The sequence below is a fragment of the Humulus lupulus genome, chromosome 3, assembly GCF_963169125.1.
Source record: "Humulus lupulus chromosome 3, drHumLupu1.1, whole genome shotgun sequence".
In the NCBI taxonomy this organism is placed as follows: domain Eukaryota; kingdom Viridiplantae; phylum Streptophyta; class Magnoliopsida; order Rosales; family Cannabaceae; genus Humulus; species Humulus lupulus.
Genome location: NC_084795.1, coordinates 183,159,513 through 183,174,160, shown reverse-complemented (window position 1 = coordinate 183,174,160; position 14,648 = coordinate 183,159,513). Strand labels below are relative to the sequence as shown.

The 14,648-nt window shown below is 36.9% G+C and overlaps 1 non-coding gene across 1 annotated transcript; it reads right to left on the bottom strand.

Moving 5' to 3' along the window:
* Nucleotides 1-13,959: 13,959 nt before the first annotated feature.
* Nucleotides 13,960-14,046, bottom strand: LOC133828422 (small nucleolar RNA R11/Z151). The gene has a single exon (XR_009891034.1). It is a non-coding gene; the product is annotated as a small nucleolar RNA R11/Z151 (small nucleolar RNA).
* Between the last annotated feature and the right edge of the window lie 602 nt (nucleotides 14,047-14,648).

Genomic DNA, 14,648 nt, shown 5'->3' with positions numbered 1-14,648 from the left:
CCAGAAAGATCAAACACTGGCAATTAGAGCTCGAAATCCTCCCCCCAAACTCCCTTCTCCTCAAGAAGTCATCCCTGCCATTGAAGACATCAAAGAGGAAGAAGAGTTCATGCAGCTGCTGAGCAAAAGAAAGGTCCCTGAAGATGGACAACATCCTGACCCAGACCGGGCTGCATTGGGGGCAGCACCTAGCACTTCCTGCCAAGGTAACCCATATAGCGAATTAAACAGAGCTGCTGCAGTTTTAGGCTAGTTCAATTCAACCCACGACATCTCATGAGTCGACATTCAGTTGATTCGGATCTGAATGTGGCCCTCCTCTAGTATGTGGAACACTTGGTTGTACGCTACGACCATAGCTATCCTCGGTGTATCATAGTGGTAGATAACACCCTTCATTTCAGGTCCACCATTTTTTAGGAGTACGGTACAAATCTTTTATCGTGGCCTTCCCTCCATCAGGGTGCTTTTCCCCAGGTATTAGGCAGGTCATGTAAGACCCAAAACATAATAGTATTAGATTCCACCCCCCCCCCCCCCTTAACCTCTGATAGTCCAAGGGTTAAAGGTTTTGCCTAGTATAGTTTGTAGCCCAAAGTCGATCATAGTAGTTTCCTCCTCTTGCTCGGAGGGTAGGGTTCTGCTCTATTCTTTTCCATGCATTGCCCTGACTAATAATTTCTTTGATCTGTATTTTCTGCTCATCCTTTTACAGGATATGGACCTGAAGAATCCCTTCAAATTTGGTGGGGCCGGAACTGGACCCGTAGTAAAAAAGGCGAGAATATCAAAGAAGAGTGCCCCTAAATCTGGAGCTGCCACCGATTCTCCTGGAAAGGATAGAGGTGCCAGCTCCACTCAGAAACAGCAGTAGCAGACATAGCCACCAGCTCCAGTAGTTCTTGAGGTTCCTCCTCCTCGTCCTCACGATGTTGTTTAGGACAAAGCCCCATCTATTTAGCTCCCAGTCCAACCCCTCGAGGTAGCAAGGATCCCAGAGGCACTTCGAGGGTCCCTCCATAACATGGCAAACAACATGGTGGGTCACGCTAACAGAGCAAATGTCAAGGACCCGAGGGCCATAGAGGAGCATTCCCCGTGATATGTCCTAGAGTCTTCCTTGGGAATGAACCTGACTGTGAGTTATCTTTCTTCCCCTATAGTATTTTCGTTTTTGTTTTTACTTTTGCAAGCTAATCTTGTTCTGCGTCTTTCTTTTGTAGTCTGCTTTAGCTAAAATCTGTGGCATCGCTCTGTTCCAAGCTCAAAGAGAGGAGCTCGAGGCCACCCTAGCTGCATCCTAGGAGAATGAGCGAATATCCAAGGACCAGATTGTTGACGTTAGCCAGCAATGAAATCATTTGTAGGCCGAGATCGACAACCTCAACAAGAAGATTGAGGAGGTCGATGTACTAAAAAACAAGTTGTCTGAGGTCGAGGCCAAAGCCAAGGAAGATGCCGAGAAGGTGAAGCAAGATGCTGAGAAGGCAAAGCAGGATGATGAACAGGTGAAACTGGATGTTGCAGAAGTAACGAATGCCCTGGAGGAGATGTTGTATCGGTGCTTGGCATACAACCAGGGAGGTGATTTCTCCTTTTCTGGATGCAGAAGTTTGGGTTGTTATCTTGCCATGTTCCAGAGCCAACTATCACAAGAGCCCTCCGAGACCGTAGATGCTTCTGGAGCTGGTGATTAGGATGGCGATGAGGTGTCATCACATGGGCAAGTTACCGAAGCTCAGTGATGTTTTAGGGTGAGTTACCTCATCTTTCTTTTTTCTTATTCTGTATTTTTATATCCCTTGTAACTATGCTTTCACAAGCAGAAACAATCTCCTTTGGGCTTAGTTCGAGGTTTATTTTTCCTCGTAATATTCATATACTTTTTTTGCATATTTTTGTTACTTTATGTTCTATTTTTGTTCCCCTTACTCCATTATCTTGCTATGCTTATGAATTTCAAATTCTTGCACACTCACAAATATGGGGTTATCTTTAGATTGAGATAGGTTTCTGATGGCTTGCCCAATCAATTCTGGTCGATATCTTTGTTATACCCAAGAATTATCTTTCCTAATAGCGTTATACATTTTAGGAATCAGGTCTCAGACCTAGTTACGTCCAGGAGTTTGTCTGCTTAACATCATTATAGCTGTTAGGAATCAGGTCTCGGACCTGGTTATGTCCAAGAGTTTGTCTGCTTAAAAGCATTATACCTATTAGGAATCAGGTCTCGGACCTGGTTATATCCAGGAGTTTGTAGTTGAATTTTGTTTAACTTAGTTTGTATTTGGAATTTCTTTGAAAATTTAATTCAGCTATAAAAAGCAGTAGAATAATTAATTTTCCAAACTCTATGTTTCAAAAAATTATTTAATCACGCCAATATTTTTAAACTCGTCGTGGGTTATATGCCCCCCATGCAATCATAATTTATGAATACTCTAGGTCGCTTTTTAAAAATGAGTATATGATACATCGCGAGAATAAGATAAACATGTATCCATCTCGCGTCATTTAAATTGAATGGCTTTTATAAACAAGCCTTACACAGAAAAATACTAAAAACATAAAAAACTATCAAAACCGTGGTATTACTGATAATATCTTTTAAGATGAAGAGCATTCCAGGTTCGCTGTACCAGCTTTCCACTTAACCAAGCTAGTTTGAATGTTCCCTCACGTAAAATCTCCATGATCTAGTATGGTCCTTTCAAGTTCGGTCCCAATAAACCATCTTTAGGATCCTTACTCGCCAAAAATTTTCTTCGCAGCACCAAGTCACCCATCTTGAATTTACGTCATTTTAACTTCTAGTTAAAGTAGCGCATAATTCTTTGTTGATAACGGGTGAGGTGTAATTGTGATTCTTCCCGCTTCTCTTCGATTAGATGCAAGGATCAGTCGAGTAATTTGTGGTTTCAATTTTGATCAACGGTTTTTTGTCTATGTGTCATCACTAGCTCTTCCATTAGGAGCATAGCCTCACTTCCAAAGGATAAAGAGAAGGGAGTGTGCCCCGTGGAGGTGCAATGTGAGGTCCTATAGGACCAAAGTACTTGTGGGAGCTGCTCGAGCCATAATCCTTTGGCTTCATCTAGTCATTTTTTTAAGCTTGTATTTATGGTTTCATTTACATCCTCGACCTATCCATTCGCTTGCGGATACGCCACTAAAGAGAAACTCTTGATTTTTTCGTACTTCTCACAAAAGTTTGTGAAAATATCACTATCGAACTGAGTTCCGTTATCAATCATGATCTTCTTCAGGAGCCAAAAACGACACAAGATGTTCTTCACGACAAAATCCAGGACTCTCTTTAAGATTATGGTTGCCAGAGGGTCGGCCTAGACCCACTTCATAAAGTATTCGATGGCAACAATTGCATAGCAAATTCCTCCTTTCCCTGTTGGTATTGAACCAATCATCAGCATTGGAATTCTGCTCATAGGGAATTCTGCTGATTAACCATAAGTTGGGAAACACTATAACATTGGACTCATCCATTATCGTTAGATGACCCATCAACGAAGAGTTTCCATGACTCTTGCACTCATTCTCTCATTGGCTCGTCTTGAAAACTTGTACATTCGACCACAAAGTCAGCGAGCGCTTGACTCTTGATTGTTGTGCATGGCAAATACAATATCTTGAACTGCCTAAGTTTAATGGCCCACTTAAGCAAAAGTCTCGATGTTTCAGGCTTCTACAAGACCTGCCTTAAAGGTTGATCAGTTAAGACGTTGATGGTAGTACAACCTGAGTTTTCTTGAGGCCAGGATCAAGTAGAACGCGAGTTTTTATATTAAAGGATATTGGGACTCGGCTCCTAGAAGTCTTTTAATCACGTAGTACATCAGAATCTACGCCCAATTTTCCACTCGAACTAATACGGCGCTGACCGCATTTTCTATCACAGCTAGGTATAAGAGCAAACATTCTCCAGCTTCTGGTTTTGATAGTATGCAGGGTTCAGTCATGTGAGTTTTCAGATCTTGAGATGCCTGTTCGCATTCTTCGGTCCACTCAAACTTTTTTTTTCCTCTGAACAAGTTGTAAAACGGGAGGCACTTGTCAGTTGACTTTGAAACGAAGCTTTTTAGGGCTGCTATTTTCATAGTTAGGCTCTGTACTTCTTTACGCGACCTGGGCGAGGGAATTTCAAATAACAACCTGATCTTCTCTGGGTTTTCCCCTATCCCCCGTGTGTTGACTATGAAGTCCAGAAATTTCTCGACAAAACCCCAAAGGTACACTTCTGGGGGTTTAGCTTCATGTCATATTTTCGTAGCACACCAAAAATTCTTCCAGGTCAAATACATGGTTACTAGCAGTCTTTAATTTAACGAGCATATCATTGACATACACTTCCATTTTTTTCTTGATCTAATTAAAAAACATTTTGTTGACCAGTTATTGGTACGTTGCACCGACATTCTTGCCCGAATGGCATAACCTTGTAGCAGTATACATTATGCTCAGTCATGAAGCTAGTGTGCTCTTGGTCTACAAGGTTCATCGCGATCTGGTTATATTTAGAATATGCATCTATTAAGGACATGAGCTTGTGATTGGCTCTTGCGTCTACCAACAGATCGATTCAAGGTAGTGGAAAACAATCATTGGAACATGTCTTATTGAGGTCGGAGAAGTCAATGCTAGCTCTTCACTTCCCATAGGGTTTTCGGACAAATACAGGGTTCACAACCCATGTCGAATATTTTTCTTCCCTAATGAATCCACACTTAAGTAGGCGAGCTACTTCTTCTTCTAAAGCTTCTGTTCGTTCTTTCCATAAAAGCCTTCGTTTTTGTGCCTTTGCAAGCACATTCCTGTCCAAATTTAGTGTATGCATTACTACATTCGGTCTGATTCCCACCATATCTTTATGCGACTAGGCGAAGACGTCCAGGTTATTTCTCAAAAGCTCGACAAGCTCCTTCCTTTCGATTCCAAGATTTTTCCAACTTTGACTACTCTTGAAGGTACTTCTGGGTCGATGCTGATTTCCTCGAGCTCTTTCAATGCTTGGAGCTTAGACTTGTCTTCAACTAATATTGGGTCAATGTCATCTTCCTGAGCAACCTCATTACTTTCTTCATGAGTTTCTTCCACAACATGGGCAATTTTCACTAGCCGAGGCTCCTCTCCTCCCTCAATAATGACCATTGCTTGTTACCCAAGTTGTGATTTTCCCTTCATGGCAATGCTATAGCATACTCTGGTAGCAAGCTGGTCTCCTCTCATAGCACATATACCTGAGGTTGAGAGGAACTTCTTGCTAGGTGTCGAATCGAGGTGATAGCCTCAAAAGTCATCATCGCGGGTCATCCCAAAATTGCGTTGTATGTGGCTGGGAAATCGATTACGACAAACCTAAGAATTTTAGAAACAATTTATGTATCATCCCCTAGTGTAACTACAAGTCTGATCGTTCTTTTCGATGTCGTTCCTTCTCCTTGAGAACCCGTATAGGGTTATTGAGGTCACCTTAAGATCCCATCTTTTCCAAGTTTGACCTAAATAGCACGTTTATCGAGCTCCCGTTATCAACCAATATCCTTTGTACCCTTCAATTGGTGATTTGAACAATTACCACTAGTGGTCATTATGCGAGAACTGAACATGGCTAATGTCCTCTTCCATGAAAATAATTTGTTGTTTCTTCAACCGTTGTTATTTTGATATCCTTTTCTTCAGAATAAATTCAGTACCGTTGTGGGATTTTAGCTCCTGTATGTACCTTTTTTTTGTCCCCATTACTTGAGCCCACCAAATGGGGTCCTCCGGCAATAATGGTTATATCCCCTCCTACTATTTGAGGGGGGACGACTTAGTTCCCTCGGTCTGTCTGAGCCTAAGGTTGGCCGACCAGATTTTCCAAAATTGGATGAGTATTTTTCAAGGTTGGCTGATTGGGAATTACTCGATTTTAGACATACTTGGCTAACGGTCCAACTTAGATGAGAGTTTGGATGTCATCCTTTAGTTGTCAGCAATCATCAGTATTATGGCCGATGTCATTGTGATATCGGCAGAAATTAGCAGGGTCTCTCTTCACCCTCTAATGCCTCAAATTCTCCAGCTTCTTCCATGGAAGGCGATTAGAGTTTTCTAAGAAAATATGCTATCATGTATCAGTCAGATCGGTATAGGTGGTGTAATGGGCTTGAACTTTACTCCAGGCTTGTTCTTTTTGGTTCTGTTCTAGTCGACCTCACCAAAACCCTTTTTCTTATTGTTCCCCACCTAGTTATTCTGGGTAGTAGGTTGAGTCATAGCTGCAACATCCGCCACCGCTCCAGCAGGTTGAACAAGGGTTTGGCTGGTTCCCACGACAGCAGATTGCACCTCCTCCAGATTAAGCCATTCCTGAGCCCAGGCCATGAATTCATCTATTTACTCTTCGCTGGAGTTCTCGCCATAAATCACCTCCTACCGTGATCCCTGTCCTCATTGCCATGAACTTGGAAATATCATCAACATCCTTAGCTTGTGCTACTGCATTGGTGAACAGATTCAGATGTGCTTTCAGGGACTCGCCAGGTTGTTGTTTTATGTTAGCCAGTGAATTGGCCTCAACATGAGTTTTCCTTTGAAGCTCAAAATTGTATCTTAAATTCGGAAGACAACTACTTCGACAAGGTGATTGAATATTTTTTGTACTTGTTGAACCACTATCTGGCGGGTCCAGTCAGAGTTCTGGGGAACAATATACATCTTAAATCGAACCTGACATTGTGGGCCATCATTAACATATTGAATGTCCCGAGGTGGTTGGACGGGTCAGTATTTTCGTCATATGCAGGCATGGTCGACATCCTGAAGCCAACAGGATACGGAGCTGCTGCGATGTTTGGAGTGAAAGGCTTGAGCTCCTCATTGAAATCACAATCATCCACTCATTTTCTAGATAGGAGTCTCTTCATCTATTCATCCATCATGGCCAGTCACTCGAGGAATGGATCCTTTGCCTCTAGGTTATTTGGGACCTGTTCACCAGCCCCCATCCTATTATACACGTTAGATGGGTTGTTTTCCCTCCAATCTTCAGCTCAGTTAGGTGGGACATTCCCATTGTCGCGTACGATAGACAGATCTCCTTTGTTCTGAGCATAACTCAAATAATCATGGTGAACTGAATATCTCCTTTGTGAATTCAGATGATCAGGCAAGTTGGGATGTGGGTGGGAATGAAAACTTTGTACGAAGCTCAAATGATTCCTCAGGTCGCTCTCAGACTTGCCTCCTTGTTGTCTATCTATCCAGTAACTTCCATTAGGGAAACTTACAGCCCGAGGCTGGGATCGAGGATCCGAATTATTAGCGCAAGGTCGTGGGACATAGATGTTTTCTGTGGGAGGAGGATTTCTCCTGCTATCCCCTTGAGATGGAGTGTTCCTCTGCGAGAAAGGTGGCATCGGATGTCGAACCAGTGACGGTGGGTGTGTTATCGGTGAAGCTATCCTCGTTCCATCGGGGCGCACTAGGTTAGCCCATCTTTATTCTACCCCAATCTTCTGGGTTGGAGGTAGAACTGGTTCATTTCTTTGTGCGGGGGCTCTGATCGTAGCACAGATGGATTTGCTGGGGTGTATTGCCTCCTTGAATTTGTCCCAGCTCCCCCTGTTAGGTTGTTCTGAACATTCCATGGAATCTACTCAGAAGGCACGGAGCTCGGGGTCGCAATTCGAACATATCAACTACCATGGGGCCGATGGTTCCTATAAGGATTGGACAGATGAGTATTTCACTTATTCTACTCTGAAGCTATGGAGCTCGAAGTTGCAGTTATGATAGAGCAACTGAGATTGGGTCGGTTATTCCTGTGGGACCTATAGGACCCACTTTGCCTCCTTCCGATATTAACAATGGTTGCAAGAGGGGTAATAGATCCAAGATCTCCTCAATCTGCTTGTTAGCCTTAGCGAGATGGCTCCTTAACTGGGCATTTTCCATCTCGATGACTGTCAGATAACCCGGATTGGGATTTGGTGAGTGTGATGCTGAGCTCCTAGTATCGTCTTGGCCCACATGTTCCTTTCTAGGACGGTGTTGAGCGTTTGGGCCTTTTCTTGTGGGAACGGTCATATGATGCACCTCCTGATCACCAGGTTGTTCCATCTTGTTGTCATGCATAGACTGGGTGACCACCATGGTGAATGATAGGTGAAACTTGCGTGGGGGATTAAGCACTAATAAGCTTTGAATGAAAGCACCAATCTGTTGACGCGGTTTTTTTGCCAACAGTGGATTAAGAAATCTGACAACATAGATATTAGGCTTTCTTACAAAACCGTGATTAGAAAAATGAGCAATATCGCAAACACTCGCACTTTAATGTGGTTTAGTGGTTAAAGTCCACCTAGTCCATGAGACAATCTTATTAATTTCCTTTCGGCTCTGGGTGAAATTGTAAGACAATTTCAGCAGAGTTTCTATATCTCAAGTAGTCGTCCCTTTTCTATCCATTCCCCTGATATTTATGGAGGGTTTTCATGGACAACTTTGGGTAACCACGCACATAAATATGGTAAATAATAAAGAATAGTCTTCCATTTACATAGGGATATGATTGCCTATGGAATTTACATCTGTTATCTCTGGTAATAAATGTGTAAGAAGATAAGGGCATTAATGAGTGTACAAGGAATCTCTGAGTCTTTTGGGATCCTTCACTATGCGTCATGATCGAGCTTCCATGAGCTGAACACTTCCTTCGAGCTGGATGTCAGAGAGATAAACTAACCTGACACGGACTGAGTTCCATCTAGAAGGCGATCTAGCCATCACACATCACTACTACAAAACAGATTTTTTAGGACTAGCATTGCGAGTCCTCTATTTGAGAGCCTTAAAAACCAAGGTTTTTAAGGACTCGCGTTGAGAGTCCTAAAAGAATGTTTTTAGGACTCGCAACGCGTGTCCTAAAAACTCTCGTTGAGTGCCTTTAAGTAAGTTTTTAGGACTTGCGAGTCCTAAAAAATTGGGTTGAGTGCCTTTAAGTAATTTTTTAGGACTAGCATTACGAGTCCTAAAAGATCCCATTGAGTGTCTTTAAATTATGATTTTAGGACTCGCTTTGCATGCCCTTAAAAGTAATTTTTTTTTAAAAAAAAATGCAGCTACAATTTTCATTTTGATTTAAAAAAAATATATATCCCTTTGAGAGTCCAAAATGTATTATATATGTTAGATTTCTTAAATTTTCAAATATAAAATACAACAAAATAATTTTTTATTAATTACTCAAAAATATAATATCAATATTTAGTCTACTCGGCTTACAAAATCATATTACATGATAGTTTCTACTACAGTCAAATTCTATCATCACCAAATATTAAACAAGAAATGTATACAATGTTAGTGAAATATATTTTTTATTCTAAAAACTTCAACTACCAATGTTGTCTAGTATTGCGCTAAAGAAATGCACCTCAATATAGACCTGCACATTACAAAAAAGTTCTTTAATTAATAAAAAGTTTCTCCACCGGAAATAAAAAGTTCTTAAGATATTGACCACTAGAAATAAAAAAACAAGAGAGGTCCACACATAATTGATCAATGTACATCTCTAAATCTACGAATAATGTATATTCAATTAATTTGGAGATCTATATAATAATTCAAACTTATAAATAAGTAGACATACAACAATTATAAATATATATATAATAGAAGCGAGAATTAAACTATATTCATATAGTCAAGCAGCAAACAATTTCTTGTTAGATAGTACTATTTCATAAAATGTTATTCGTCTAGTACATAGAGGTATTTCAAAACAGTAGCAAACTACACCAAAATAAGCAACAAAATAGACCATAAATCTACCATATTAATCCATTCAACTTATTTAACAAAATACACCAAAAATCTGTCACAAAATACACCAAAAAACCACTAGCACAATATAGAAAATATACCATTAAAACAATAGAAAAATATACCATTAAAACTTTGGATCACAAGATCATGCTCCAATCTTTGACAGACCTCAGTTAGTCTCCATTGCACAATAGAAAACTACACCAAAAGCATCAACAAAATAGACCATAAATCAACCATATTAATCCATTCAATCCGGTTGCAAAATGCACCAAAATCGAGTCACAAAATATACCAAAAACTAGTAGCAAAATACAAGTAGTAGCCATTAAAGAAGTAGCAACAAAACTAACAAAAAGACCTCATTTTGAATAAACTAGATGGGCATTGATTGTAAACAAACAAACTTGTTAATATATTACCAGCATTATATATCATATATAGTCACAAAAAACTAACCGCTAATTTGGACAACAAAACTAACAACATTATTAAACTAGTTTCAAACTCTAAACTGAAAATGAAGAAAAAATATCAGCAAAATCAGCATACTAAGGGGTAGTCTTAAAATCACATTTCCAATTAATTGAGTTCAACCAATCAAATCACAACACAAATTTCTGCAATAAATTAACAAACTAGCTCATTCAATTACAATGCACAACTAGCTCATTTAAAAAAAGCTTTGTTGTCATGCCTTTATACATGTACATACATTTTTAAAAATCAGTCTTAAAATTTAAATACGAATTAATTTTGTAATAAATTAACCAATCAAATCACAACACAAATTTCAGCAATAAATTAACAAACTAGCTCATTCAATTACAAAGCACAACTAGCTCATTTAAAAAAGCTTTGTTGTCTTGCCTTTATACATATACATACATTTTTTAACAATCAGTCTTAAAATTTAAATACGAATAAATTTTGTAATAAATTAACCAATTAAATCACAACACAAATTTCTGCAATAAATTAACAAACTAGTGATAAACCCCCAATACACTTAGTATATACCAGGAGGCCACGTAATGAGCATAAGGCAGAAGTTTAATTTGTGAAAAGGGCCTGTTAAGTGTGTAAGGGTCTTTTAGTATTTTTATCCTTTAATTATCTTATTTGTTTTAGTGACTGCTGTAATAAGGGGGGCAGGGGTTGTAATTTGTTCATTGGTCGAATCCTATAAATAGGAAGCTGAGAATCTAATTTGGGATAGCTGGGATTTAGATGAGTTTTGACTCAATTGGGAGAGACAACCCTCTCGAATGGTTGAATTGGAGAGACTAGCCTCTCGAAAGCTAGGTGTAATATTGGCCACTAATATCAATAAAGCAATCATTTTGAGGGATTAATGTTCTGGTGTGTTGAATTGGAGATAGAAACGTTCTAGTCCAAAGAAAGTTCTATCAACTAGCTCATTCAATTACAATGCACAACTAGCTCGTTTAAAGAAACTTTGTTGTCTTGCCTTTATACATATAGATACATTTTTAAAAAATCAGTCTCAAAATTTAAATCCGAATAAAATGACAATAACGTATTATCACTCAAGTTGTCAAAACCATGAGATTTGAGAAGCTTCAAACTAAGCTGTGAAGAATGACACATCCTTATGAACATTTTAGGCAAGATGAGATATCCATGTATAGATTAGAAAAATCAATTCAAGTGAGATAATTATTGTGGCACATAAATTATACTGATGATAAATTGAAGTAACTCGTCTTAGAATTTAAAATAATAAAAAGAAAAAGTGAAAAATATTCAATAAGACAATGAATTGACATTCCTTATCTGAGTAACATGCAGCCTTATAACATTACAAAAGCAATTAATATGCACAATTAGGTGACTCCATTACATGCTAAAGTAAACGTAACTACATACCTTCTTCACACTTATTTAGTAGTGTAAGTTCAAGTTTTGTAGATTTGTAAAAAATTGCATCAAAATAGAAAATTAACTCTACAATATTAAAGTATTCTATATACTCATTAACGAGCATATATATAAGAAAAAACAAATCCCAATCTTAAGCATAAGTAGACACATGCAAATTAATTAGTCATACAGTAGCATACTTTTACTCACAACAATTGACTCCTATTTATACATAGTATAGTTGACATAATGAAGGAATATACATATTACATAAATAAATATACAGAATATATATACATTGTTGATAAAAATTAATATATAATTAAGTTTTAATTGATTTGCAACCACGTAATTGAATCAATCATATATAATTGTTGTGGTTCTCAATTAATTGATTGAAGTTTATACAAAAAAGTCCAAGCCATCCATAATCGTTTTGGAGTGCTTAGGCTCTTGATCTAATCACACAAACAATTTAGTAAGTTGTTTACTAGCCTAGCAAACTGTCACAACCAACACAAACAATTCAAACAAATCAAACAACACACAGGTTTTCATCCATATATAACTACAGCACACAAATTCTCAGAACCTACTTCACTAAGACATGCAAGTTTTCAACCTTCCGTTATCACTACAACAAACATAATTCTCATAACCTACTTCACTATGGATGAATATCTAAGATATCCAAAATCCACTAAAGTTATAAAATTTATATTCAAAATTGTGAAAGATTTAAAAATAAGAAAAATCAAATACAACATACCTCTTGCAAGCCAAGTACCAATCCAATGGTTTAAGTTTGACATATCAACTTGGTCATATTCTTTCCTTCTCCTCATATCCACTTGGTCATATTCTATAAAATTTAATTGCATATACACATAAATATTAAAGCAACAATCACGGTTCACCACTTGTTCACCACTTGGTATATTTACTAATAATGAATGATTTCATAATATTACCTAATCAAATCCAAATCCAATTTTTTTATTATCTTTTTACCATGAAATGCATGAAATCATCCAAATTTTGGGATAAGTTGGATCCAAATTACAATGAGTGATTTGAATTTTAATAATGATAAGGTAAGGCCCCATAATATATCATCAAATTCAAACCAAGATTTGTCCTTTCTTGCCTATATGAATCTAATCAAATCCACCTTTCCAAAAAATAAGAATAATAATATCAATTGTATTATGAACAATTCTCATCCATTTATTATCAAATTGTCTTGTACTTTATTAAGAAAAATAGTAGGGTTGTTCTTTGAATTTATCATAATTAGCAAGTAAAAGAATTAATTTATCACTATGTTAACAAGTAACGTGCAATTCCTTTTCGACATTTAGTTCTCTAAGTTATTCATCAAATAATATATAGTGTTGACATTCAACAAAAGCGTATTTTTTTGGCATTTTATCAAACAACTTAAAAGCATAATAAAAAATAGCAGCAACTTTGAATTTCAAAATCAAACCATTTGGACAGAGATTAATATACATAAAAGAAAGTATGAGTTGTGTATTTATATACAAATAAATATAGTATAATGTTTCACAAGAGGTTGGAGAAACAAGAGCATAAAAAAAAGAGAAAAAATCTGATTTTTATGTTATCAACCATATCACTTTCAGCAGCAAAATATATATATCATATTTACATACAACAGAGAGAGATACCATTGGTATACTACTGTTCACTTCAGCCCCCATAACTTAAAAATATAATATTAATTAATGGGTCTAGACAATATATATATATACACACACAGAGTATCTTTCTCATGACATACATTTATTTAATTTATTTATATGGTTTGTTTTAGATTTATATAGCGTACTATATATATATGTATTTATATGTACGTATAAATTGAAAATTGTATATTTAGAGAGATACCATGGGAGAGGTGAGTTACCGTGAGTGTAAGAGGGAGAGACAGAGAGATCAAACCCAGCTGTTCCCAAAGCCCCCACAACGTACGTCGATCCCGGAATACTAAAACGGGATATTAAATATAATGACATAAGTTATTACAACTTACCATAACTGGTATACTACAACGAAAATCACTCATCTAATCTCTTTATTTTTTTATTAAAGAGTACCCTATAAAAAAACTCATATATACTAAGAATATATATTTTTTGCATGAAAATGCAACTTTTCAAAAGAAACATTATTTTTTATTAGACATTGTTTTTCTGTTAAAATTCTATTAATAAAAAAGGGCTTTAGTGTGTGTAACATTAAGATCATTGACTATAAAATCTCACTGAAATCCGCTAAGATAATTAATGTTATCATCATAAGCCTAATTTTAATAATAAAAGATGTAAATCTTCAAAGGTTCGAAATAAGATTCTAGAAATATGCACAGATTAGAAACTCTAGTCAACAAAAATAGCTTCATCAGCATAAATTTCTATCAATTCTCTTTCGATCAAATTAATTATCTAATTGGAAATGCCATGAATATTTTACTTGAGAAGTCTGAGAAGTTTCTGAAGAAAAAACTCTGATTATGTTCAATTACACTCCTGAAAACCAAATCAAGAAACTAAAATAATAAAGGATCGAAAATGGAATGTCAAAACCAAAAGGATAAAAAAAAAAAGACAAAATCACTAATAGAGAAAAACATAATTCATGCCCAGAATCTAATAAAACTTAACTGAAATGATAATGAAGAGAATAAAAGAGTCTTTAATTAAAGACCAACAGTAAATTTGAGAGCTATGCTCAGACTCAAACATAAAACTTCAACATCAACTCATCGTCAAGTCTCAAAAATATATTTAATCCCTAATATCAAAAAAGAATAACAAATATATATTTATATATGCGTATATATAAGTCCCTAACTAGTCTAGTCTCAAATAAAAATATTTAGGTAAAAAAAATGAGTCAAGAATAAG